The following is a 26,903-nucleotide window of genomic DNA, read 5'->3' on the forward strand; positions in this document are numbered from 1 at the left end:
TTCTCCGTATAGATGTGCCATTATTTGTTTAACTAGTTTACTTTGTTGATTGATGCTTAGGTTGTAACTTCTTATTATTACAGGTAGCACTGTGATCAACAGATATTTAGTTAAAACTTTGTTTTTCTGAGAGAGGGAATTTCTTTTTTTTAAAAATTAATTAATCAATTTATTTTTGGCTGCATTGGGTCTTTGTTGCTATGCATGGGCTTTCTCTAGTTGTGAGAGCAGGGGCTACTCTTCATTGCAGTGTCCAGGCTTCTCATTGCGGTGGCTTCTGTTTGTTGCGGAGCACAGGCTCTAGGTGTGCAGGCTTCAGTAGTTGTGGCTCATAGGCTCAGTAGTTGTGGCACACGGGCTTAGTTGCTCTGTGGCATGTGGGATCTTCCCAGACCAGGGCTTGAACCCGTGTTCCCTGCATTGGCAGGAGGATTCTTAGCCACTGCGCCACCAGGGAAGTCCCTGAGAGAGGGAATTTCTAAAGTGAAAAATATAAAGTGAAAAGAGGAGAGAGTACATAAATCAAACTGTGCTCAACAATATTTGACTTTAAAGTGGTGATTATGATTAGGACCTTCAAAGTGAACTGGTGTTTCTTAGTGTTGCCTAGTATTACTATATTGATCTGCATAAAGTTGGTGTTTTAAGAACATAATTTAATTAAAAACTTAAAAGTCTCAAAAAAAAAAATCTCTTTCCAGATGTACTTAAAGGTAGTGATTGCAGTTAAGACTCTGTGCTTCCAGTGCAGGGGGCGCAGGTTCAATCCCTGGTCGGGGAACTAAGATCCCACATGTTGCAGGGTCAAAAAAAAAAAAAAAAAATCATGGAATCTTATATCTTGTTAAATTGCTTGCCTTAAAAGAAGTCCAGAAACCCTAAATACCTCCCTTAAGATCACATAGTATGTTTCAGTTTCTAATATATCGGTGTCCTTTTCTAATTCCTACGCCAACATTCTTATCTGTAACAAGATGTCTAATATAAATGTAACGAGAACTGTTTGCCTATGGAGCATCCATGATGATTACTGAAGAGATTGGTGAAGGCAAATTACTTATTGTCAGTTGTCAGGGTGCACTTTTCCATAAACTTTCTAAGATACTGATTGATTGATTGATAAGTTACTGTATTTTTCATCAGTAAAATATGTATTTAGGTCCATCATAGCAGAGGCTTTTAATTTATTTTTTGACAACCTAGTGGTTTTAGTATATTCACAGAGTTGTGTAATCATTATCAGTATCTAATTTTAGAACATTTCATCACCCCCAAAAGAAGCCCTTTACCCATTAGCGATATTCCCTATTTCCCTATTCTCCTAGCTCCTGGCAGCCACTAATCTTCTTCTATCTCTACGGATTTGTCTAATCTGGACATTTCATATAATTGAAATCATACTATACGTGATTTATTTCTGACTTCTTTCACTTAGCATAATGTTTTCAAAGTTCATTCATGTTGTAGAATGTATGAGCACCTCACTCTTGTAAGTGGCCGAAGATTATCCCATTGTATGGATATACCATATTTTGTTTATGCATTCATCAGTTGATGGTTATTTGGGTTGCTTCCACTTTTTGGCCATTGTAAATAATGCTGCTATGAACATTTATGTAGAAGTTTTTGTTTGACCATATGTTTTAAATTGTTGGGTCTATACCTAAGAGTGGAATTGCTAAGAGTGGAACCTAAGGTTGTATGCTAACTCTATATTTAACCTTTTGAGGAACTACCAGACTTTTGCAAAGCCACTGCACCATCTTACATTCCCAAATGCAATGTGTGAGGGTTCCAATTCCTTTGTTAGCATTTGGTATTGTCTGTCTTTTCTATTTTAGCCATCCTAGTGAGTATGAAATGGTATCTCATTGTGGTTTTGATTTTTATTTCCCTAATAACTAATGATATTGAGCATCTTTTCATGTGCTTTTTGGCCATTTGTGTATAGTCTTTGGAGAAATGTCTGTTCAAATCCCTTTCCCATTTTTTTAATTGGGCTGTCTTTTTATTCTTTGTTGTTGTTGAGTTGTAAGAGTTCTTTATATATTCTGGATGCTAGGCCCTTATCTGATTTATGATTTGCAAATATTTTCTCTCATTTTGTGGATTGCCTTTTCACTTTCTTGATCGTGTCCTTTGAAGCACAAAAGGTTTTAATTTTGATGATGTCCAATTTATGTCTTTTTTTCTTTTGTTGCTTGTACTAGGAAACTGCTGCTTGATCTAAGGTTGCAAAGATTTACTTTTTTGTTTTCTCCTAAGAGTTTTGTAGTTTTAGGTCTTATATTTAGGTCTGATAGTGTTTTTTTTTTTTTTTCCAATTAAAAAAATTTTTTTAAAGCAAAGGGACATGTGACAAAGTTCCATCCTTTAAGGATTTATAGTATATTGGGCTAAATTAAAAATATACAGTGAAAAAAGATAACATGCAATATCATTCACTCATTTATTTGACTCTTACTGAATAACCCTATGCAGGAATTAGGAATGTAAGGATAGAAGACATAGTTCCTTTTCTTACAATCTAGCGAGAGAATGAAATAAATTACAATACAGGGCTATAAATTCTGTTTTACAGGTGTGCACAGGATGCTGTGGGGGTAACCAGGAGGGACACTGAACTGAACTGACCTAGGACTGTGCAGGTGATTTGGAAAGCTTCCAAGAGCAGGGAAAGCCTATGAGAGCTGAGTTTTGAAGGATGAAGAGTGAGCCAGACAGAGAAGTGATTTTTAGTTTAGTAGGATGAGTGGTAAATACATAGTGTAGAGGTGAAAGAAATAATAAACTCAGAGATCTGGAGGTGTTTGGGCAAGATAAATTCTAAACGTGTATAAAAAGTTTTTTTAATACCTTGGGAAGAACTGGAAAGGATTAGGGTCTGAAAAGAGAAGTATGTAAAAATGGGGAATGAGTTGTGAGGAATAAAGGAGATGATGCTTTTATACTATCAAAAATGTATGTGTTAATCCTATTATCATTAATTTTTTAACATGAAATTTTGGTGATCATTGGCTATTTAGTATTTCTTTATTTCTGGAGTGTCATTAAGTCCTTAACAAATTGTTCTGAACTCCTTAATTAAATATACACTGCATGTTATAAATAAGGAAATAGTAATTATTGAGCTGTAAACAAATATTTAAAATTGACTGGTTTTTAAAAATAATTATAAAAGTTATACAATCTGCAAAAGTAATTAGATAATAAGGAAAGAAATAAGGGAGGAAGTAAGAAACACTCAAAATCCCACCATCTAGAGATAATTACTTAATATTTTGGTGCATTTCCTTCCTGACATCTTTTCATCCATTTGTGGTCTGTATACAAACAAACATACTCACCTTTAAAAAAAAAATTACAGAAGTAGGATCATTCTCCATATGTGGTTTTAATCTCTTCTTTTTAAATATCTAAATGCTATATGTTGGTATCTTTCTGTTAGTAACAGATTTATATAATCATTTTGAACTGCATTATGGTATTCCATTGTCTGTATTTTTCTATTATTAATAAACATTTATGTTGTTTCTAGGTTTTTATTTTTGTTTTACTGTAGCAAATAATGCTTATTATGTTTGCCCACTTGTCTGATTATCCCTTTAGAATAAATTCTTAGAAGCAGAATTGTTGGATCACAGGGTATGCCCGTTTAGAATTTAGGAACATATTGCCACACTCTTTCTCCAAGTAGGTTGACTTTACTTACACGTCTATCAAAAGGGCACGGTGCTGCTTCTTTCTCCTTACTCTTGCCCACATTAGCTTTTTTCTGCTTATCTAAGCTGACAGGCAGATGATGTTTTACTTTCATTTATATTATTATTATTTTATTACCAGGGAGGTTGAATGTCTTCATTGTGTATTGGTTCTTTGTATTCATCTTTTGGTTATTTTGCATTTACTTCCTTTGTCCTTTTTTTCAACAGGCAGTGTTGTATGGTGATTACGATTGAGCTTTGAAGTTTTATCTGAATTCATAATCCCAGTGATACCATTAGTTGTGTGACTTGGGCAAATTAACTCTATGTCTTAGTTTCCTCATATGTAAAATGGGGAGAATAGTGGTCCTTACTTACCTCATAGGGTTGTTGTGAGGATTGCATGACATGTGAAGGGTCTGACAGATAACAAGCACTGCTACTAATCTTTTCACACTTGTGTATTTTTGTAGGATAGGTATAGGGTAGGAGTGTTTAAAATTAGATATCACCAAATTGCTGTCCTAAAAAGTTGCTCCTTTTGCACTAAAAACTGCATAACTCTTTTTAGTATCATATCAGTATTATGATTGTGTCCAAGCTCTCTTTTTCAATGATCTGTTTCTGTATTTGTCTGTATTCTGAAGAAATCAAAAGATTTATGTATAAAAGTGTATGTATTTCCAATTTTCTATTGTAAAAAAATTCAAACATACAGAAAAGCTTAAAGACTTGATTCTATGATCACCTGTATATCCACTGTCTACATAGGAGTTAGCAAAATTTCTTCCGTAAAGGGCCAGATATTTTCTGTACTTACATAAAGGGCCAGTAAATATTTTAGGCTTTGGAGGCCATATGGTCTCTGTTACAACTATTAATTCTGGAGTTGTAGAGAGAAAGCAGCTGTAGACAACAGGTTAATGAAAGGGCATGGCAGTGTTCTAGTAAAAGTTTATTTACAAAAACAGGCTCAGCTGGATTTGGCTTGGGGTGTAGTTTGCCATTCTAAGGTCCAGATTAAATAGTTAACAGATTGCTATATTTGCTTTGTCTGTAAATATGTTTGCACATAGGTATATATATTTTCTGAGACACTTGAAACTAAGTTGCAATCATCATGGCACTATAGCCTTTAATATTTCAGCATGCCTCTCCTAAAAATAAACACATTCTCCTGCATAACCATAATACCATTATTACAGGTAAGAACATTGTAATTTTGTTCTTTTAATAGAATGAAGATTATATAATGTAGCACAAAAAGTATGAAAATCCTTAGATTTGCTCCTCAGCCATTGTAACCTATTAAACTGTCCTTGTCCCCATCCCTCTTTCCCTATCTTTTTCTTTTTTCTTTTTTTATAAATTTATTTATTTATTTATGTTTGGCTGCATTGGGTTTTCATTGCTGCGCGGGGGCTTTCTATAGTTGCGGCGAGCAGGGGCTACTCTTTGTTGCGGTGGGTGGCCTTCTCATTGCAGTGGCTTCTCTTGTTGCAGAGCACGGGCTGTAGGTGTGTGGGCTTCAGTAGTTGTGGCTCGCGGGCTCTAGAGCGTAGGCTTAGTAGTTGTGGCACACGGGCTTAGTTGCTCTGTGGCATGTGGGATCTTCCCAGACCAGGGCTCGAACCTGTGTCCCCTGCATTGGCAGGCGGATTCTTAACCACTGCGTCACCAGGGAAGCCCTATCTTTTTCTTGATGTATTTCTTTAGGTAGAAATCTGTATTGGGCAATGCAATTTGCTGGTTTATTTTACCCAGTTACACAATCAAATGAAAGGAATGTTTTGACTTGTTTTCATGTGTTTGGTTTGTAGTTTTAAAGATCTTGGTTTTGTTTCTGTATTTAATGTGGTTTGAAAGAGAGAACTGTGTGTAATTTATAATCAGAAGAAGAGATTTCATTGTTACACATAGTCTCTGTAATTTCCATATGGTTGTTTGTACTTGTTTACGTAGTAGAAGAAACTGAAGGAAGGTGAAACCAATGATGTGCTTTGAAAAAGTGGCCAACTTTTGAGTTTTCATGCTAAAAGAAGGAGGGAAAGTAATATAAATATTCGTACTATTTTCCAATTTAACTTTATTATGCTTTTACTTGATGAAAATTTATAACACTTCAGATAAAGCTGTTCCACTCTGTGAAAAGTTGTGCTGCAAATTTATCCATGGTACTTGCCCTATTTTTCTCTACTCTTCAATCCCCTACCCAAATTGAACACTCTGCATTGTGCCTCTTCCCATATCATCTCTTTGGCTATGGATGCAGAGTGCCTTCTTAATTTATCCTTTTAAAAACACCAGTTTCTCCCTGGTTAGAAGGAAAGAATTTAGTATGTTGGTACAACTGTGGTACTGTGGGCTACAATTAGAAATAATGTGCTGCAAGATGAGATAAGTCTATTTTTCTTAGATTAATGACATCGCTATTAGTGGGAGGCAGGTTGATTATTAGGAACAGACTCAAGATTATTGTTACATTTCTGAGTTCTACACAGAGGAAGCAAAATGTATAAAATTAGGATATCGATAGAAAGCCCAGAGATAAACCCACACACACATGGTCACCTTATCTTTGATAAAGGAGGCAAGAATACACAACGGAGAAAAGACAGCTTCTTCAGTAAGGGGTGCTGGGAAAACTGGACAGCTACATGTAAAAAGAATGAAATTAGAACACTCCCTAACACCATACACAAAAATAAACTCAAAATGGATTAAAGACCTAAATGTAAGGCCAGACACTATAAAACTCTTAGAAGAGGGCTTCCCTGGTGGCGCAGTGGTTGAGAATCTGCCTGCCAATGCAGGGGACATGGGTTCGAGCCCTGGTCCGGGAAGATCCCACATGCTGTGGAGCAACTGGGCCCGTGAGCCACAACTACTGAGCCTGCGCGTCTGGAGCCTGTGCTCCGCAACAAGAGAGGCCGCAACAGTGAGAGGCCCGCGCACCGTGATGAAGAGTGGCCCCCGCTTGCCGCAACTAGAGAAAGCCCTCGCACAGAAACGAAGACCCAACACAGCCATAAATAAATAAATTTATATTAAAAAAGACCAAACTCTTAGAGGAAAACAGGCAGAACACTCTATGACATAAATCACAGCAAGATCCTTTTTGACCCATCTCCTAGAGAAATGGAAATAAAAACAAAAATAAACAAATGGGACCTAATGAAACTTAAAAGCTTTTGCACAGCAAAGGAAACCATAAACAAGACAAAAAGGCAACCCTCAGGATGGGAGAAAATATTTGCAAACGAAGCGACTGACAAAGGATTAATCTCTAAAATATACAAGCAGCTCATGCCGCTTAACATCTAAAAAACAAACAACTCTATCCAAAAAATGGACAGAAGACCTAAATATACATTTCTCCAAAGAAGATACACAGATTGCCAACAAACACATGAAAGGATGCTCAACATCACTAATCATTAGATAAATGCAAATCAAAACTACAATGAGGTATCACCTCATACAGGTCAGAATGGCCATCATCAGAAAATTTACAGACAATAAATGCTGGAGAGGGTGTGGAGAAAAGGGAACCATCTTGCACTGTTGGTGGGAATGTAAATTGATAGAGCCACTATGGAGAACAGTATGGAGGTTCCTTAAAAAACTAAAAATAGAACTACCATACGACCCAGCAATCCCACTACTGGGCATATACCCAGACAAAACCATAATTCAAAAAGAGTCATGTACCACAATGTTCATTGCAGCACTATTTACAATAGCCAGGACATGGAAACAACCTAAGTGTCCATCGACAGATGAATGGATGAAGAAGATGTGGCACATATATACAACGGAATATTACTCCGCCATAAAAAGAAACGAAATTGAGTTATTTGTAGTGAGGTGGATGAACTTAGAGTCTGTCATACAGAGTGAAGTAAGTCAGAAAGAGAAAAACAAATACCATATGCTAACATATATATAGACTCTAAAAAAAAAAAAATGGTTCTGAAGAACCTAGGGACAGGACAGGAATAAAGATGCAGATGTAGAGAATGGACTTGAGGACGTGGGGAGGGGGAAGGGTAAGCTGGGACGAAGTGAGAGAATGGCATGGACATATATACACTACCAAATGTAAAATAGCTAGCTAGTGGGAAGCAGCCACATAGCACAGGGAGATCAGCTCGGTGCTTTGTGACCACCTAGAGGGGTGGGATAGGGAGGGTGGGAGGGAGGGAGATGCAAGAGGGAAGAGATATGGGAACATATGTATATGTATAACTGATTCACTTTGTTATAAAGCAGAAACTAACACAGCATTGTAAAGCAATTATACTCCAATAAAGATGTTTAAAAAAAAAAAAGGATTTATAGGGCTTCCCTGGTGGCGCAGTGGTTAAGAATCCGCCTGCCAATGCAGGGGACACAGGTTTGAGCCCTGGTCTGGGAAGATTCCACATGCCGCGGAGCAACTAAGCCCGAGCGCCACAACTACTGAGCCTGCGCTTTAGAGCCCATGAGCCCAGAGCTCATGTTCTGCAGCAAGAGAAGCCACTGCAATGAGAAGCCTGCGCACTGCAACGAAGAGTAGCCCCTACTCACCACAACTAGAGAAAGCCCGTGCACAGCAACAAAGACCCAACACAGCCAAAAATAAATAAATTAAATAAATAAATTAAAAAAAAAGGATTTACAGTAGTTTTCTGGAAAATGAAATAACAATTTTCTTTATCTTTTTTTATACATACCTTTTTGTATGTTATACACTTAACACCTATTACTTTTTTAAAGAATTGTGACAATATATGTACACATAAAATAAAATTTACCATTTTAATCATTTTTAAGTGAACCGTTCAGCGACATCGAATACATTAATGTTTTTGTGCCACCATCACCACCATCTATTCACAAAATCCTTTTCATTTTGTAAAACTGAAACCCTGTACCTATTAAAGAATAACTTCCCATTTTTCCCCTTCTCCCAGCCCCTGGCAACCACTGTCCTACTTTTTATCTCTATGAATTTGATGACTCTGGTACCTCATATAAGAAGAATCATCAGTATTTGTCCCTTTGGGACTTCTTTATTTTATCTAGCATAATGTCCTCAAGGTTAAGCCATGCTTTAGTATGTGCAGGCATTTTCTTCTTTTTCAAGGCTGAATACTATTCCGTTGTATGTATATAGCACATTTTGTTTATCCATTCATCCATCGATGGAGACTTGGGTGGCTTCCACCTTTTGGCTGTTATGAATAAGGCTGCTGTGAACATGGGTGTACAGATATTTCTTTGAGAATCCCTGCTTTTAACTCTTGGCTATATACCCAGAAGTGGAATTGCTGAATAATGTAGTAATTCTATTATTAATCTTTTGAAGAACTTCCGTAGTATTTTCTATAGCAACTGCACCATTTTACATTCTCACCAACAGTACATAGGGGTCCCAATTTTTCCACGGCCTTGCCAACGCTTGTTATTTTTTTCCTTAAAAAAATTTTTTTTTGATAGTAGCCATCCTAATTGGTATGTGGTAGTATCCATTGTGTTGAATTTTTTTGAAGGTTTAAAAATGTTTTAGTGAGTTGTGTAATCATATGACAGCAAGTTTTAATAAATGGAAATGGAATCACTCAATTTTGCTACTCTAACACCAATATTATTTGAATGTTATTTGGATATATGTTCTTTAGTCTTTTTTGGGCCTTTTTTTGTTTTTAAATTAAAAATTTTTTTCTTTTGGTTTTGTATTGTAAGCATTTCTCATTTTTAAACATGTTTTGTACAACAATCATTTGAATTTGAATTTTCCAAGGAAATGTTGCAAATGCTGAAGAATATATATAACATGATTGAATACTTAAGAACAGTTTTTAATTGTTTACTTTTTACCTATAGATAAGTGCTTGGTTTGTGTGATTTTTTTTTTTTTAAGTATCTGCAACATTTTTTTTTTTAAGTACACATTTTTAAAAAAATTAATTAATTAATTAATTTATTTTTGGCTGTGTTGGGTCTCCGCTTCTGTGTGAGGGCTTTCTCTAGTTGTGGCAAGTGGGGGCCACTCTTAATCGCGGTGTGCGGGCCTCTCACTATTGCGGCCTCTCTTGTTGCGGAGCACAGGCTCCAGACGCGCAGGCTCAGTAGTTGTGGCTCACGGGCCCAGTTGCTCCGCGGCATGTGGGATCTTCCCAGACCAGGGCCCGAACCCGTGTCCCCTGCATTGGCAGGCGGATTCTCAACCACTGTGCCACCAGGGAAGCCCCGGTTTGTGTGATTTTAATTCCATAGTCTGGATGGTATAGTGACTAAGTATGGTCTAGAAGTAGACAGTCTGGGTTTGAATCGCAGCTCTGCCACTTTTGTGCGTTTAGGCAAGTTTTTTTTTTCCCCCCCTTTTAAATTAATTAATTAATTATTTAGGTTGCACCGGGTCTTAGTTGCAGCATGCGGGATCTTTGTTGCAGCATGCAGGATCTTTTAGTTGTGGCATGTGAACTTCTTAGTTGCGGCGTGCAACTAGTTCCCTGACCAGGGATCGAACCCGGGCCCCCTGCTTTGGGAACGTGGAGTCTTACCCACTGGACCACTAGGGGAGTCCCTAGGCAAGTTTCTTAGGCTCCCTGTGTCTCAATTTTTCATCTGTAAAGTGAGGATAATAACAGAACTTATCTCAGACTTGTAAAGACCAAGTGAGCTAGTGCTTGTAGAGCTTCAGGACTGTGCCTGGCACATCATACATACAAGATAAGCCTTTGCTCCATTATTGTTTTATTAGGTGGGATCTTATCTCTGGTTTTTAAAAATATATGCAATATGCAGGTAGTTACTGTGTCTCAGGTCCTTAGCTTAAAATGTCACAAGCACTACGTTAGAGGAGGGTGTAGTCTATAAGGTTGTTTTGGGAATTAAGATACACCCAAGGCAGAGAGTACTGGGCAAACTGCTAAATTACTAACATGATACAACCATCTCTTGGAGACTGTGACTTGCTGGCTGCCATTGAGCCCTGTCAGCTACTCTAGGCTCTTTTGACCAGCTCAGCCTTTTGCTTTGCTTCTTTGGGTTTCCTCCGCAGATTTCTTGGCTTGGTACTCTATATTCCCTGTGTTTCTTAGTTAACAAATTTATTAAATTGTTAATTTATGTCAAATGCACTGATTTAAATTTTTGCAAAATATAACATTCTGTGATTATTATTATTTTAAAAATAAGTTTATTTATTTTTGGCTGTGTTGGGTCTTCATAGCTGAGCACAGGCTTTCTCTAGTTGTGGTGAGCGGGGGCTACTCTTCGTTGTGGTGCGTGGGTTTCTCATTGCGGTGGCTTCTCTTTGTTGCGGAGCACGGGCTCTAGGTGTGAGGGCTTCAGTAGTTGTGGTGCGTGGGCTCAGTAGTTGTGGCTCACAGGCTCTAGAGTGCAGGCTCCGTAGTTGTGGCGCACGGGCTTAGTTGCTCTGCGGCATGTGGGATCTTCCGAGACCAGGGCTCGAACCCGAGTCCCCTGCATTGACAGGCGGATTCTTAACCACTGTGCCACCAGGGAAGTCCACATTCTGTGATTATTAATACCATATTTCATTTGATAGTCAGTATAAATCTGAGAGATGGTAAAGTCCTCATTGAACAACTCTCGTTATACCAGAGATTAAGTGACCTGCCTGATGTCACAGAGCAATTGAGAACTTTAGCTGGAACTTGAATTCAAGCCACCTGACTTCAAGGCAATGTTTCTTTCTTGACATATCATCACGTTTTAAGACAGTGCTTCGTTCTTTCTTTCCTAATTGTTTGATGGTATTTTTAATGATTTCTCGATATTACATAAAGATAGCATGCCTCCCTCTTTTAAATTTAATAGCTAGTAAAATTTATCTGACTCCTTTTCTCATATACTAGCTGCATTTTGTAGTCTTTAAGCCCAACATCAGCAAAGAATGAAATGAAATCTGAGATCTAAATGTTTTACCTGATTAAATTTTTTTTTTTTTTGCTATATAGTGTAATTTATTTGTATCTCATTCCTTTTTTTGACATCTTTATTGGAGTATAATTGCTTTACAATGGTGTGTTAGTTTCTGCTTTATAACAAAGTGAATCAGCTATACACCTGATTAAATTCTTAATTTTTTTTTTTTGCTGCACTGTGGGGCATGCGGGATCTTAGTTCCCTGACCAGGGATTGAACCCTTGCCCCCCTACATTGGGAGCGCAGAGTTTTAACCACTGGACTGCCAGGGAAGTCCCTAAATTCTTAATTTTTTTACATGAATGTTTTCTGAAAAGCATTTCATGTTTCATGCTTATATTTATTTTATATGATTCGAACAAGGTAGATTTCCCTTATACTGCTTAACATATGTAATATCTGGCTCATTTCAACATTGCTGTCAGACTTAAATTAAATCTTGGCATTAGAATATCTTTACAGTTCTACTTTTCCCTTTCCCCTCTGCATGTCTGTTTCTAATTGTTTTTCTCCTATATTCCCAGCAGTCTCCTGTCCTAAGAAAGAATGTACCTTGAGCTGTAGAGTCTATCACACTTCATTAAGTGAAGTATATTTTTCTACTTAATTTCTTATATATTCCTTATATATGTATTGGCTCTCTCACATGATTTTAAAAATTTAATTGTCATTAGCATTTTTGATAGTGTAAATCACCTATATTGGTGAGAATATAAATTAGTTAAGGCTCAAGTTTTGGTTTTTTTCATGTAATTAGCTGCATAATGTATAATGAACTCTGAATGATATCAGTATATTGTTGATTTACTCATTGTCAAATCCAAAATCTGATATCCTTGGCAGATATGTAGACTTGTGATAGGCGTTTGGCATTTTATGTTTTGGGCAGTGTAACTTTAAATCTACATAAACTTCTCTGCCTTTTGCCTCTGCTGTGTTCATAGATTCCAGGAGGGCTTCGTGTATGGACCTCAAGCGTTGGAGGTAGCAGACTTTTCAGCAGAAGGTAAAGCAGAGTGTTGCCTTCTGGTGTCATTGTGTGTGTGTGCTGGAGTGGGTATGTGACAGGTGAGAGGTTTTCACAAATGTCATCACAACATAATTTATAATGGTGCATTTCACAAAACGTAAAGCCAAGCTAATACTTGAATAATTTTATTCAGTATTACTAAAATCCATAAAAAATAGAAAAGTTTTAATAGAACTAAGGACTAAATTTCAGTTTCTCTGCTGTTAACTAAACAGTAAGGGTAAAAGGAAAAGAGCATTAGCATAATGTATAGTATATGCTATCTAACTTTCTCAGACCTAATTTCACTATGACTTCTTCCTCGGAAGTTATCCAAGTCATTATTCATGTATTCTTCCTTGCTGCTCCTTTTACTGAAAGATTGCTTCACAATAAATAGGCAGCCTAGTCCATGACTCATGACTGGAGGACAGACCCATGTGCCAAAAATCTTAGTTTCCAATATGCTAATTACCTCTCTCTGCAGAACTTGTTAATATGCTCTTCTCTCAATTTAGTTCTTGTTTCAGTAGAGAAACAGATCCCACACATTTGTCAAATATGTTTTTATAGAGACTTTCTTAATGAGTTATTTTTCAGAAAATAATATGACATAACTTTCCTGGGTAATACTTCGATTTTAAAAAAAAATACAAATATTTTGCCATTTAGGTGCCAGATATTACAGATATTACTTTCTTTGAATTTATGAAACCATTTATGAACTTTCTTCAGATGATACTTGAGTAGGGTTTTTTTTTTTTTTTTAAGACCTATAGCAGCTAACAGTGTTGTATTCTTAAAATTAATAACGTGGCTAGTTTTCAGATAGATTCTGAATGGGAATTAGAGGAATGGTTTTCTTATGTCTTCTGGAAATTATATTTGTATTGATATCAAGTGGCTGCATATTATACTGTATATTAAGGATATACACCTTATGTGACGTTAGGGGAGTATATATTTATTAAGTTTCTACTCTGTGCCCTACGAAGGATCACTCCATTTTACAATCAACCCAGTTTCACTATTTCTTTCACTTTCCTTCTATTCAGAGAAGCTGCTTTTCTTAACTAGAAGAGTTTCAGGCTTTTTATTGAGTTAGCTGCAATTTTACCTCCTATGCCGTTTCTCCTTTCTCCCTTTTTTTTTTTTTTTAAATTTTTTGGCCACGCTACGCGGCATGTGGGATCTTAGTTCCCCAAGCAGGGATCGAACCTGCGCCCCCCTGCATTGGAAGCACGGCGTCTTAACCACCGGACCGCCAGGGAAGTCCCTCTTTTGGTCTTTTCACTGGCCAGTTGGAGGATATTTTCTATTTACCAACAATAGATTGGAAGTAGTTTCTTTCTTTCTTTCTTTCTTTAATTAATTAATTAATTTATTTTGGCTGCGTTGGGTCTTTGTTGCTGCGCGCGGGCTTTCTCTAGTTGCGGCGAGCGGGGCCTACTCTTCGTTGAGGTGTGCAGGCTTCTCATTGTGGTGGCTTCTCTTGTTGCAGAGCACAGGCTCTAGGCGCGCGGGCTTCAGTAGTTGTGGCTCGCGGGCTTAGTTGCACCGCGGCATGTGGGATCTTCCCGGACCAGGGCTTGAACCTATGTCCCCGGCATTGGCAGGCGGATTCTTAACCACTGCACCACCATGGAAGTCCCTAGAGCAGCTTTAGGTTTACAGAAAAATTGAGTGGAAAGTACAGAGAGTTCCTATATACGCTTTTACTGCCTCAACCCCATCCTCCCCACCCCCATCTCCCTGTGATTAACATCTTGCTTTAGTGGTATGTTTGCTACAGTTGATGAGCCATTATTATTGATTGTTATTAACTAAATCCATAGTTTACCTTAAGGGTACTCTTTGTGTTGTATATTCTGTGGGTTTGACAAATGCATAATCACATGTATCCACCATTACAGTATCATACAGAATAATTTTACTGCTCTAAACATACCCCCTGTTGCAGGAGAATGGGGCACAAGAGGTTGGTCATGTCACAGGTCTTGGGCTAGTTCCTGGGACGGGCAGCCAAGTGAGGGTTCTTGGCTTCACGCAGGGCAAAATTCAAGAGCAAGCCATAGTAAAGTGAAAGCAAGTTTATTTAGAGAGAGACACATTCCATAGGCACAATGCAGATGTCTCCAAAGGCAAGAGTGGCCCCGTGCTGTGGGGTGGTTAGTTTTTATGGGCTGGGTAATTTCATAGGCTAACAAGTGGGAAGAATATTCTAACTATCTTGGAGAGGGGGTGGGGATTTCTAGGAATTGGGCCACTGCCCACTTTTTGGCCTTTTAGGGTCAGCCTTGGAACTGTCATGGCACCTGTGGGTGTATTACAATGAGCGTATAATGAGGCTCAAGATCTACTGGAAGTAGAATCTTCCTCCATCTTGGGCCTAGTTGGTTCTAACCAGTATTTGTCATATCCTCAACAGCTGTGTCATTCTTTTAATGGTTCTGCCCTGCTCCCTTCCCTCCTGTCTCACCTGTGCTCCATCCATTGATCCCTGCCTCCTTTCCTTTGAGCCCCTGGCAAGCACGAATCTTTTTTTGTCTGTATAGTTTTCCCTTTCCAGAATGTCATAGTTGTAATCATACAGTATGTAACCTTTTCAGTTTAGCTTTTTTCACTTAGTAATAAGCACTAAGCTTCCTCCATGCCTTTTCATGGCTTGATAGCTCATTTCTTTTTAGTGTTGAATTACATCGCACCATCTGGGTATGCCACAGTTAATCTATTCATTCACCTACTGAAAGATATCTTGGCTGCCTCTAAGTTTTGGCAGTTATGAATAAAGTTGCTATAAACATTTGTGTGCAGATTTTTGTGGGGACTGAAGCTTTCAGTTCATTTTGGTAAATATCAAGGAGTGCAATTGCTGGATCGTATGATAAGAGTATGTTTAGTTTTGTAAGAAACTGCCAAACTGTTTTCCAATGTGATTATACCATATCAACTTGAGTGTCAGTTTGTCAGTGTCCACAAAATAACTGGCTTGGATTTTGAATCTATAGATCAAATTGAGAAGAATTTACATCTTGACAATATTAGGTTTTCTTAGTCACGTACATGGAATATCTCTCCCTTTATTTAGATATTTTTTGATTTTTCAGTTTTATAGTTTTCCTTGTATAGATCTTATACATGTTTTGTTAGGTTTATACCTAAGTAATTCATTTTTTTGGGTTCTATTGTAAATGTTATTGTGTATTTAATTTTCAATTCCAACTTTTCATTGCTGGTATATAAGAAAGCAATTGCTTTTGTATATTAACCTTGTATCCTGCAACCTTGCTATCATTGTTTATTTGTTCCAGGAGTTCTCTTGTTGTTCTTTGGGATTTTCTCCAGACAGTTATACAAATACAATTTTATTTCTTCCTTAATCTGTGTACTTTTTATTTCCTTTCCACATTTTATTGTATTGGCTAGGACTTCCAGTATGATTTTGAACAGGAGTAGAGAGAGCAGATATTCTTGCCTTGTTCCTGATCCTATCGGGGAAACCATCTAGTTTCTTTTCATGACCTATGATAATCTCAATAGATTATCCTAATTAGTGATATAAAAGATGTGAATATTGCTCATATCAGGTCATAAGAGGACTCTTCTCCCACCCTGCAGTCCCTTTCCCTCACCTAAACTTCTTTGAGAAAGATAAGATTAAGTTGATGGTAATAAAAATATTTTAAATGATGGGATTCAGGCACTTTTTCACATAATACCTTATGTTTAGTAACTGTGCACATTACTTAGTTCCTCTACTCTCTGGTGAACTTCTGTAGGGCAAAGACTATATCTCAACTATAACACTGTGCTAGGTATTTTACATATGTGATCTCATTTATCTTGAAAATTGTGCAATGTTAGTATTATTATTCCTAATTAACAGGTGCAAAAACTGGTACTCTGAGGGTATAAGTAATTTCTTAGCTGTGTGACTTAGTATCAGTATAATAGGTGTATAATTCCATCATCTAAGCTCTTTAAATCACATACTATGGAAAAGTTACCTTACGAAGTAGTATATGATGAATGTCATGTGTATAGTACAGAAATGTACTTGGTGAATGCAGAGCAGAGAGTTTGACCTCAGGCTAGAGTAGAATGTTCACAAAATTTCTGGAAAGGTCAACCTTGTCTGATGTAGAGAAGAAAAAGGGAAAGAGAGATCAGGAAGATCAGTCAGTGTGGAAAAGACCGAGGGCCAAACAGAACAAGTATTTTGTGATTTGACAGTATAATATAAAAATATAAAAATTTCTGCTGTTGTAGTAAAATGCAGTAGAACAAACTGTGTCTATTATATTAAATAAGAACGCCTCCATTTTTCTCTTAATTTCATCTGGATTTGCTTATACGTGTTGAGTACGAGAGAGTCCACCACAGAACCATTGTGTAAATCCCACATCATCAATTACCAACAACTTCTTTGCCGAGTTAGAGCAATCAGTGCAGCAAGTGTGGAGGGGAGCAAAAGCCTGGGGCAAATTGGAAGATAAGAGGAACCCTAAAAAAAGGAGCTTCCTAAAGTCAAGTATGTTTTATGTATCCCTTTCCCATATCTCAGTTGGTTAAGTACCCCACAACTAGCCATTAATATGCTAAAAGCTGTGGAGTTGCAAAGCCCTAATAGAAGGCGTCCTTGCTTTCAGTGACATTCGTGTTAGTTGGGAAGACCAGAGTAAAGTAACATAATTAGAAACCACTGAGCAGTGTTAAGCATCATGTAGTGTAGTATCCACTGTTAATACTGTGGAGGTTCTTCTCCTTAAATGATGTTCTTCAGGGTTCTGTCCTCTCTGCTATTGTCCTGAGTTTCATTTCTAAATTTTTTCACACTCTGTCTCTAGCCCACATCTTCCTTCTAAGCTCTAGGTTTATCCAAATGCCTTTTTGACATCTCCATTTAAAGAGGACCACAGTCCTCTCAACTTCAGTTTACAAAAACTTCCCCAGTCTGTTCTTTTTAGCTCAGTGAATGACACCACTGTCACCGAGTTGTCCAAGTCAAAAAATGAGACTCATTCTTCCTTTACTTTCTCTTGTTTCTTAACCACATGTTCTGTTGATACTGTTTCCTTATTATCTTTCAGTTCCATCTACTTTTTATTTCTTCTGCCACCATTCTAATTTAGACTGTAGTCATATCTTAAATTACTGCAAAGGCCTTTTAATGTTAGTCTCCTTGTTCCCTCTTCATCTCCAAACTATTCACAAAAACACAGATTGATTAAAATCCTTTTCTGCTTGGAATGAAGTCCAGTTTCCTTAATGTGGCTTACCTGTTCTGTTTGAACTGGCCTTGCCTTCTTTTCATTCAGCTTTAACTTGCTTTCCCCTATTCTAAACCAGCTTTACCAAACTTCAAATTCATCGTTCTCTTTTGCCTCTGAGCCTTGACCCGTGCTATTCCCTTTTGCAGAAGGGGAATAAGAAGAAGTGAAGCTGTGGTGACCAAAAGCACAGACTCTGGAGCCAGGCTTCCTAGATCCTGGTGAATCTTGGATCTGCCCCTTAACTAGCTGTGTGATCTAGAGTGATCTAACCTCTCTGCTTTTAGTGTCCTCATCTGTACAATGGAGAGAGTATAATACTTGCTTCCTAGCAGCACGTTGTGAGGATTAAAAGAGTTAATGTGGTTGAGGCTCAAAGAACGATACCTGCCTCATACTAAGTACTATATAAATGTAGCTATTTTTATAACTCTTATTATAAATGTGTTGTGGTACTGGATAGCATAAATTTTTATGTTTTAAAGGTGATTTAATGATTAAAGAAAAATGCTTTTTTTCTCATAAATTATGACTTGATTGACTCATTATTATTGTTTTTTTAATATATTTATTTTATTTATTTTTGGCTTCATTGGGTCTTCATTGTTGCACGCAGGCTTTCTCTAGTTGCGGTGAGCAGGGGCTACTCTTTGTTGCGGTGCGCGAGCTTTTCATTGCAGTGGCTTCTCTTGTTGCGGAGTACGGGCTCAGTTGCTCCGCAGCATGTGGGATCTTCCCGGACCAGGGCTCAAACCTGTGTGCCCTGCATTGGCAGGTGGATTCTTAACCACTGTGCCACCAGGGAAGTCCCTGTTATTGGTATTTATCTTTGTTCTTATCTGGACAACAGCTTTATTTTCCTAACTTCTTGTTTTTCAGCTTTTTAGTGACTAGAATTTGATCTTAGGTTGATATTCCTATGAAATGGATCATCTGACAACATTAGGTTTACCTGAATTTTTATACAGACTAATCCAGGTTAACCTATATAGAAACTTCTAAAAAAAAATTAATTCTTTATAGCTAATAGCTGACTTTTTACTTTATGATATATGTCATGTTGATTAAAGTTTCAAGTAAAGTCCTTTAAAGGAATTCGCTTTTTCAAGTGTATTTCAGAGATTGTGGATTATAATGTTTCAAATGGTTCGGATTCTAGCAAGGATACTTACTATATTAGGAAATAGACTATCTGAAAGGAAAAACTCTGTTTATCTCTCTATTCACAACTCTCCTTACACCCAACACTACCCAAATTACTTCTGACACCAGAGATGTGCAGGTTTTTTCCCATACTGGCCAATTCTCCGACACCAGCTGGGTATCCTACAATTTAACTCAATATCGACCCCACAGGTTAAAGGCTCAGTCCCACAAGACTACCCCTCACTTCAGATGCCAGTGGCAAGTGTTGGGTCCCCCAAGTTGCCCACAACCTCTGACTCAGCTACAAATTGAAGGTTCCCATGACCCCTTCCTCAGGTTCAGTCATTTACTACAATGGCTCATAGAACTCAGGAAAACAGTTTACTTACTAGATTACTGGTTTATTACAAAGGATATATTAAAGGATACAAATGAACAGTCAGATGAAGAATATATAGGGCTAGGTCTATGTCCAGAAGGGTCCCAAGCACAAGAGCTTCTATCCCTGTGGAGTTTTGGGGTATACCACCATCCCAGCAAGTGGATGTGTTCTTGTTCACCAACCCAGAAGCTCTCTGAATTCTGTACTTTAGGGATTTTTATGGAGGCTTCATTATGTAGGCATGATTGATTAAATCCTTGACCATTGGTGAATAATTAAATCCCCAGGCCCCCATTTGGGGCTGGGGTGGTGGTGGGCATGCTGAAAGTTCTGATTACTTGGTTTGTTCCCCTGGCAACCAGTCCCCGTGCAGTGGCTCTCTAGGGACTTTCCAAAAATCACTTCAGTAACATAAATTCAGGTGTGGTTGAAAGGGGCTTGTTATGAATAACAAAAGAGCTTCTTTTATTTTTATCCTTCTGAAGCTATTTCAAGAATAAAAACCAAATATTATAAGAAAAGATGCTCATATGCTCTAATCACTTAGGAAATTACAAGGATTTTAGGAGTTGTGAGCCAGGAACCCCCGAGGAAGACCCCACAATATGTTTTCTTATTATATCACAGTATCACATTCTCTGTTATGATAGTACTTAAGATCAGCCAGGAAAAACATGTAATAGCTTAAACTTTATCAAAAGAAGATTCCTCAGTGGTCTAGGTTTGGCTGAACTTTCAGGAGTATGGTGAAAAACTAGTATATATTTAAATTTTAAGTGTTGATTTTGATATCTTGACTTGTGGATTTCTTTTTTGAGTATTTGTTTTTTCATTGATACTTATGATTTGAGATGATTTCATGAAGACTGAAATCTGAAAGTGTACCTAAAGGAACAGGTTGATGATCTAGTTCTATCTGATCTGATAGTGCTAGACTAGATAATGACAAAATATTTATATTTTTCTCCTTCCCTCCTAGAAGGAGATTGCTGCTTTCTGGTGAACTTTTAAATATGAATACTTTTCCAATAAAAATATTGGTGTTTGATTATTACTGTCATTTGAATTTTATTCCCCAGAATATTTTATTTTTATCTTTAGAATATGTATCTTTAAAAGAAGGTTTTCCATGGGCTTCCCTGGTAGCTCAGTGGTTAAGAATCCACCTGCCAATGTAGGGGACACGGGTTCGAGCCCTGGTCCGGGAAGATCCCGCATGCCACGGAGCAACTAAGCCCGTGTGCCACAACTCCTGAGCCCACATGCCACAACTACTGATGCCCGCGTACCTAGAGCCCACGCTCTGCAACAAGAGAAGCCACCGCAATAAGAAGCCTGCGCACCACAACGAAGAGTAGCGCCCGCTCTCTGCAACTAGAGAAAGCCTGCGTGCAGCAACGAACACTCAACATAGCCAAAAAAAAAAAAAAAAAAAATTACAAAAATGAGTAAGATAGTCTCCTTCTTCTTTTGGGGATGGGGAAAAAAAGCCTGAGTCAATTATAAGTAATTATAGTAGCAAAATAGAGTATGGTACAGTTTTTGACAGAATTTTGAACAAAGTGTTTGCTCTACTAATCATGTTCTTGCAAAGCATCAACAAATGTCAGAAATGACAAGCTCTTTTCCATTCTTTCCAGTTTGACTTCGCTTCTGCATTTGATGCTTTTGCCCACTTACCTTTAATACTGTTTTTTATTATTTTTCTTTTAACTCTCTAACTACTGTTTATTAGTTACTTCCCTCAATTTTTTTTTATTAGAAATGTTTTGTAAAAGCAGAAAAGTTCAAACTCTAGAACAATGAATACCTACATAACCTCCAGCTAGATTTAACTATTGTTATCGTTTTTGCATTTTTTTCCTCTCTCACTCTGTATGTATATAAATGTAGTTTTTATTCTTATGGAACCATTTGAAATTAAGTTGCCACTGTCATGACATGCCAGCCCAAAATACTTCTACATTTCCTAAGAATAAGGGTATTCTCCTGCATAACCATAATGCCACTATCCTACATTTAAGACAATAAAATAAAAATTAAAAAATAAAATTAACTATGGTAAAATAATATTGTATAATATCTAGTGTATTGTCACAATTTCCCAAGTGTCTGACAAATAAACTTTTGTAGCTGTTTCTATATAAACTACAATCTATAAGGTTTTCATGCATAATATTTAGTTGTTACATGTCTTGAGTAGACTATCCCCCAACGCTACCTTTTTTATGAGTCTTTTTTTTTTTTAAGAAGTCAGACCAATTTTCTTGTAGTGTCTCACATCTAGATTTGCCTATTATCAAGGACGTTTAAATATTTCTCCTGCAGCCTGTTGAAGGTAGTGGCATTCAGCAGAGAAGGGCTTCCCAACCCCTGTGGCATGGCTACTGTGAATAGGTTATGGGTCCTATTATTAATCCTCTAAGTTCTTCGGCCACTGGTGGAGTTTGGGGCAGTGGAAGCCCATGAGCACTGTCAGTTGACTCTGGTAAGCAATATAATTGTTAACATTAGGTAGGTGCCATGATGTGAAAGAGCCTAGGCTACCATCTTCAGCTCTTTTCTTCTGTGCTCTCTTTGTGATCACGTTTACTTCTGTGATTTTAACAGTTGCCTGTGTAGTGATGTTTTCTTTTCTAAATTGCACTTTATTTCCTTTTGTTCATCTTCTCCTGGCTATTCAGTAGTCACTTCAAAATCTACACATCCAAAATGAATTTATTCTTTACTTGCTAGCTGGCTCATTGTCAGTATTATTCTTTTCTTGGGCAGGGGTAGTAGAAGGTGTGGTGTAAATAGCCCTGCTTTCACTGACTGGAAACCTCAGTCATCAGCTGTTTCTCTGGCTGTCTGCTTAGCACTCTCTTATTTACATGTACACATATGTGCATACACATTTATTCATCAAATACTTCTTTAATGCCTACAGTGTTTCTATATATATTTGACCACAGGAGATAAGTCTATATCTGGATGGCCTCTTGAATGCATTCCCTCCATTCTTACCCTATTTACTCTAATTTTGGCCTTCAGCAGTCCTTCCCAGAACTTTTACAATTGTCTCCCTACCTCTGGCTTTAAACCTTCTGATTCATCCTGCATACTATCTGCTTACTGAGAATACTTGTTTGATCATATATTTCTCTTGCTTGAAAACTTCTGATGGCTTCCCATTATACAGGAAAAATGCCAGCTTTTTTAGCATACCATACAAGTCTATGGTAATTCCATCTTCTTTGCTCTTTTTACGTATTACTTCATCTCTTGTGTTCTAGCTATACTTGTCTTCTGCTAATTTCTTGAATATAGCATGGATTTTAATCTTCAAACTTTGTTCACACATTTCTGGTGTCCATAAGGCTCTGACCCTTCTTCTTTGCTTAATGAAATCCTGCTTATCTTTCAAGGTACACTTGGCACGTTCCCTTTGAAAATTATTTACCTAATAGCCCTCTTTATCTACTGCCTGCACCAGAACCAAACCCTTCTTAATATTCTTTATCTGATGTACTTTGCACATTTGTCTGTTATAGTGCTTGTGTTTCTTGTTTTTGGCCGCGCTACATGGCATGCAGGACCTTAGTTCCCCAACCAGGGATCGAACCTGTGCCCCCTGCAGTGGAAGCTCGGAGTCTTAACCACTGGACCGCCAGGGAAGTCCCTTATAGTGCTTATCAGATTGTATCCCTTGCTTGTGTGTCTCTCATTGTAAAGGTTCACAAGGGAAAGGATCATCTTTTTCTTCTTATTGTTCTTAGAGCACAAGGCCTGGCACGTAGCACATGCTTAGTAAAATATTTCTGAAAGGAATGTCTGGCGTTACTTGTTACATTACCTTCTGTAGCAAGTAAGTCTAACTTGAGATCATGAATTCTCAAAGGAAGATAATAGTTTATATAAAATAATTGTTTTACACTAAATATTTGCTAAGGATTACTTTCTGTGTAATACAGTCCTTAATTATATATGTTTTAAACTTAACACTTTTGATACCTGAATTCTTAAAGCATTACTGCAGATATGTTTGTTTTAATTAAAATCACTTCTGAGCAATAAGAATTTGCCATAATAGGAGTTTCTAGAATTTTATTATTTTAGAGCTTTTAAAACAGTAAATGTTTATCTGAATTAGAATTCTGAATAAAAGAAATAGTATAAAATGAAGATCGTTTTTTAGAGAAAGAGATATATTAATTAATAAATCAGTTTTTAAGAAAAGAGACTAAATAAAAGCAGTCTTTCTAAAGAATGAAGGCAAAAAGATAAACTGTCAGATTTCCATGTTGCAAGAGAATACTGAACTTGAATAAGGGAGACTATTACTGTACTTCGGTGATACTTAGAGAACGAGTAGATGAAATATATGGTAGATGAAAGCATAAAGAAGGTGCTAGTGTTATTTGACATTATTTGTTAATAAGGGGAGTGCAAAATAATAACAGTACCCTCTGGTACAAGATTTTTAATATTTCAGAATTATTTTTAAAGGACTAGTGTCATTTAAATGAAAAAATCCTGATAATTAAAAATGCTGTGGTGTTGAATTGTTACGGCAAATGAAATGATATGATGTCTGCATTTTGTTTCAAAATAATCAAGAAAAGTGGAGGCAGTAGAAATAAGATTGGCTGCGTATTGATAATTGTTGAAGCTGTGTGAGAGTTGCATAGAGTATCACTGTCATTTATTTTGATTTTTTGTTTGTTCATTTTTGGAAAATTTCATGATAAATTAAAAAACATTATGGTATTGTATAATAAAGGAAAGAGTCCCCAAATAAGGAATCATTGCTGCTGGGCTGAGTGAATATAGAGTTCATGATATTGAATAATTCAGAATTACCAATGTAAAACTAAATGATATTTTTTGGTTTCTGTTTTTCAAAATTTTTATTCCATATTGTTTTATTCTTTTTTTTGAATTTGGAATTTTTTAATTTAATTTATTTTTTTATACAGCAGGTTCTTATTAGTTACCCATTTTATACATATTAGTGTATATATGTCAATCCCAATCTCCCAATTCATCACACCCCCCGCCGCTTTCCCTCCTTGGTGTCCATACGTTTGTTCTTTACATCTGTGTCTCAATTTCTGCCCTGCAGACTGGTTCATCTGTACCATTTTTCTAAGTTTCACATATATGCGTTAATATACGATATTTGTTTTTCTCTTTGACTTACTTCACTCTGTATTACAGTCTCTAGATTCATCCACGTCTCTACAGATAACCCAATTTCATTCCTTTTTATGGCTGAGTAATATTCCATTGTATATATGTACCACATCTTCTTTATCCATTCGTCTGTCGATGGGCATTTAGGTTGCTTCCATGACCTGGCTATTGTAAATAGTGCTGCAATGAACATTGGGTTGCATGTGTCTTTTTGAATTACGGTTTTCTCTGGGTATATGCCCAGTAGTGGGATTGCTGGGTCATATGGTAATTCTATTTTTAGTTTTTTAGGGAACCTCCATACTGTTCTCCAGAGGGGCTGTATCAATTTACATTCCCACCAACAGTGTGAGAGGGTTCCCTTTTCTCCACACCCTCTCCAGCATTTGTTGTTTGTAGATTTTCTGATGATGCCCATTCTAACTGGTGTGAGGTGATACCTCATTGTAGTTTTAATTTGCATTTCTCTAATAATTAGTGATGCTGAGCAGCTTTTCATGTGCTTCTTGGCCATCTGTATGTCTTCTTTGGAGAAATGTCTATTTAGGTCTTCTGCCCATTTTTGGATTGGGTTGTTTGTTTTTTAATATTGAGCTGCATGAGCTGTTTATATATTTTGGAGATTAATCCTTTGTCAGTTGCTTCATTTGCAAATATTTTCTCCCATTCTGAGGGTTGTCTTTTTGTCTTGTTTGTAGCTTCCTTTGCTTTGCAAAAGCTTTTACGTTTCATTAGGTCCCATTTGTTTAATTTTGTTTTTATTTCCATTACTGTAGGAGGTGGATCAAAAAAGATCTTGCTGTGATTTATGTCAAAGAGTGTTCTTCCTGTGTTTTCCTCTAAGAGCTTTATAGTGTCTGGTCTTACATTTAGGTCTCGAATCCATTTTGAGTTTATTTTTGTATATGGTATTAGATAATGTTCTGATTTCATTCTTTTACATGTAGCTGTCCAGTTTTCCCAGCACCACTTATTGAAGAGACTGTTGTTTCTCCATTGTATATCCTTGCCTCCTTTGTCATAAATTAGTTGACCCATAGGTGCGTGGGTTTATCTCTGGGCTTTCTATCCTGTTCCATTGATCTATGTTTCTGTTTTTGTGCCAGTACCATATTGTCTTGATTTCTGTAACTTTGTAGTATAGTCTGAAGTCAGGGAGTCTGATTCCTCCAGGTCCATTTTTTTCCCTCAAGACTGCTTTGGCTATTCAAGGTCTTTTGTGTCTCCATACAAAGTTTAAGATTTTTGTTCTAGTTCTGTAAGAAATGCCATTGGTGGTGTGATAGGGATTGCATTGAATCTGTAGATTGCTTTGGGTAGTATAGTCATTTTCACAATATTGATTCTTCCAATCCAAGAACATGGTATATCTCTCCATCTGTTGGTATCATCTTTAATTTCTTTCATCAGTGTCTTATAGTTTTCTGCATACAGGTCTTTTGTCTCCCTAGGTAGGTTTATTCCTAGATATTTTATTCTTTTTGTTGCAATGGCAAAAGGGAGTGTTTCCTTAATTTCTCTTTCAGATTTTTCATCATTAGTGTATAAGAATGCAAGAGATTTCTGTGCATTAATTGTGTATCCTGCAACTTTACCAAATTCATTGATTAGCTCTAGTAGTTTTCTGGTGGCATCTTTAGGATTCTCTATGTATAGTATCATGTCATCTGCAAACAGTGACAGTTTTACTTCTTGTTTTCCAGTTTGTATTCCTTTTATTTCTTTTTCTTCTCTGATTGCCGTGGCTAGGACTTCCAAAACTATGTTGAATAATAGTGGTGAGAGTGGACATCCTTGTCTTCTTCCTGATCTTAGAGGAAATGCTTCCAGTTTTTCACCATTGAGAATGATGTTTGCTGTGGGTTTGTCGTATATGGCCTTTATTATGTTGAGGTAGGTTCCCTCTATGCCCATTTTCTGGAGAGCTTTTATCAAAAATGGGTGTTGAATTTTGTCAGAAGCTTTTTCTGCATCTATTGAGATGATCATATGGTTTTCTTCAATTTGTTAATATGGTGTCTCACGTTGATTGATTTGCGTATATTGAAGAATCCTTGCATCCCTGGGATAAATCCCACTTGATCATGGTGTATGATCCTTTTAATGTGCTGTTGGATTCTGTTTGCTAGCATTTTATTGAGGATTTTTGCATCTATGTTCATCAGTGATATTGGTCTATAATTTTCTTTTTTTGTAGTATCTTTGTCTTTTGGTATCAGGGTGATGGTGGCCTCATAGAATGTGTTTGGGAGTGTTCCTTCCTCTGTAATTTTTTGGAA

At 37.0% G+C, this 26,903-nt stretch overlaps 1 protein-coding gene across 6 annotated transcripts in view; it reads left to right on the top strand.

Moving 5' to 3' along the window:
- Window positions 1-26,903, top strand: part of CDK19 (cyclin dependent kinase 19) — a 181,196-nt gene that overhangs the window by 20,671 nt on the left and 133,622 nt on the right. For 2 of the 6 annotated variants that reach the window (XM_057528026.1, XM_007190698.2), the window contains exon 2: window positions 12,587-12,648. The exons of 1 other annotated variant lie outside the window; for it this stretch is intronic. The gene's annotated coding sequence lies outside the window, so the exon portion shown is untranslated. Of the gene's footprint in view, window positions 1-12,182; window positions 12,232-12,586; window positions 12,649-17,046; window positions 17,183-26,903 lie in introns of those variants that run through there. 3 more of the 6 variants (XM_057528028.1, XM_057528027.1, XM_007190695.3) reach the window with 3 other exon arrangements.

Source organism: Balaenoptera acutorostrata, chromosome 14 (assembly GCF_949987535.1).
Source record: "Balaenoptera acutorostrata chromosome 14, mBalAcu1.1, whole genome shotgun sequence".
NCBI lineage: Eukaryota > Metazoa > Chordata > Mammalia > Artiodactyla > Balaenopteridae > Balaenoptera > Balaenoptera acutorostrata.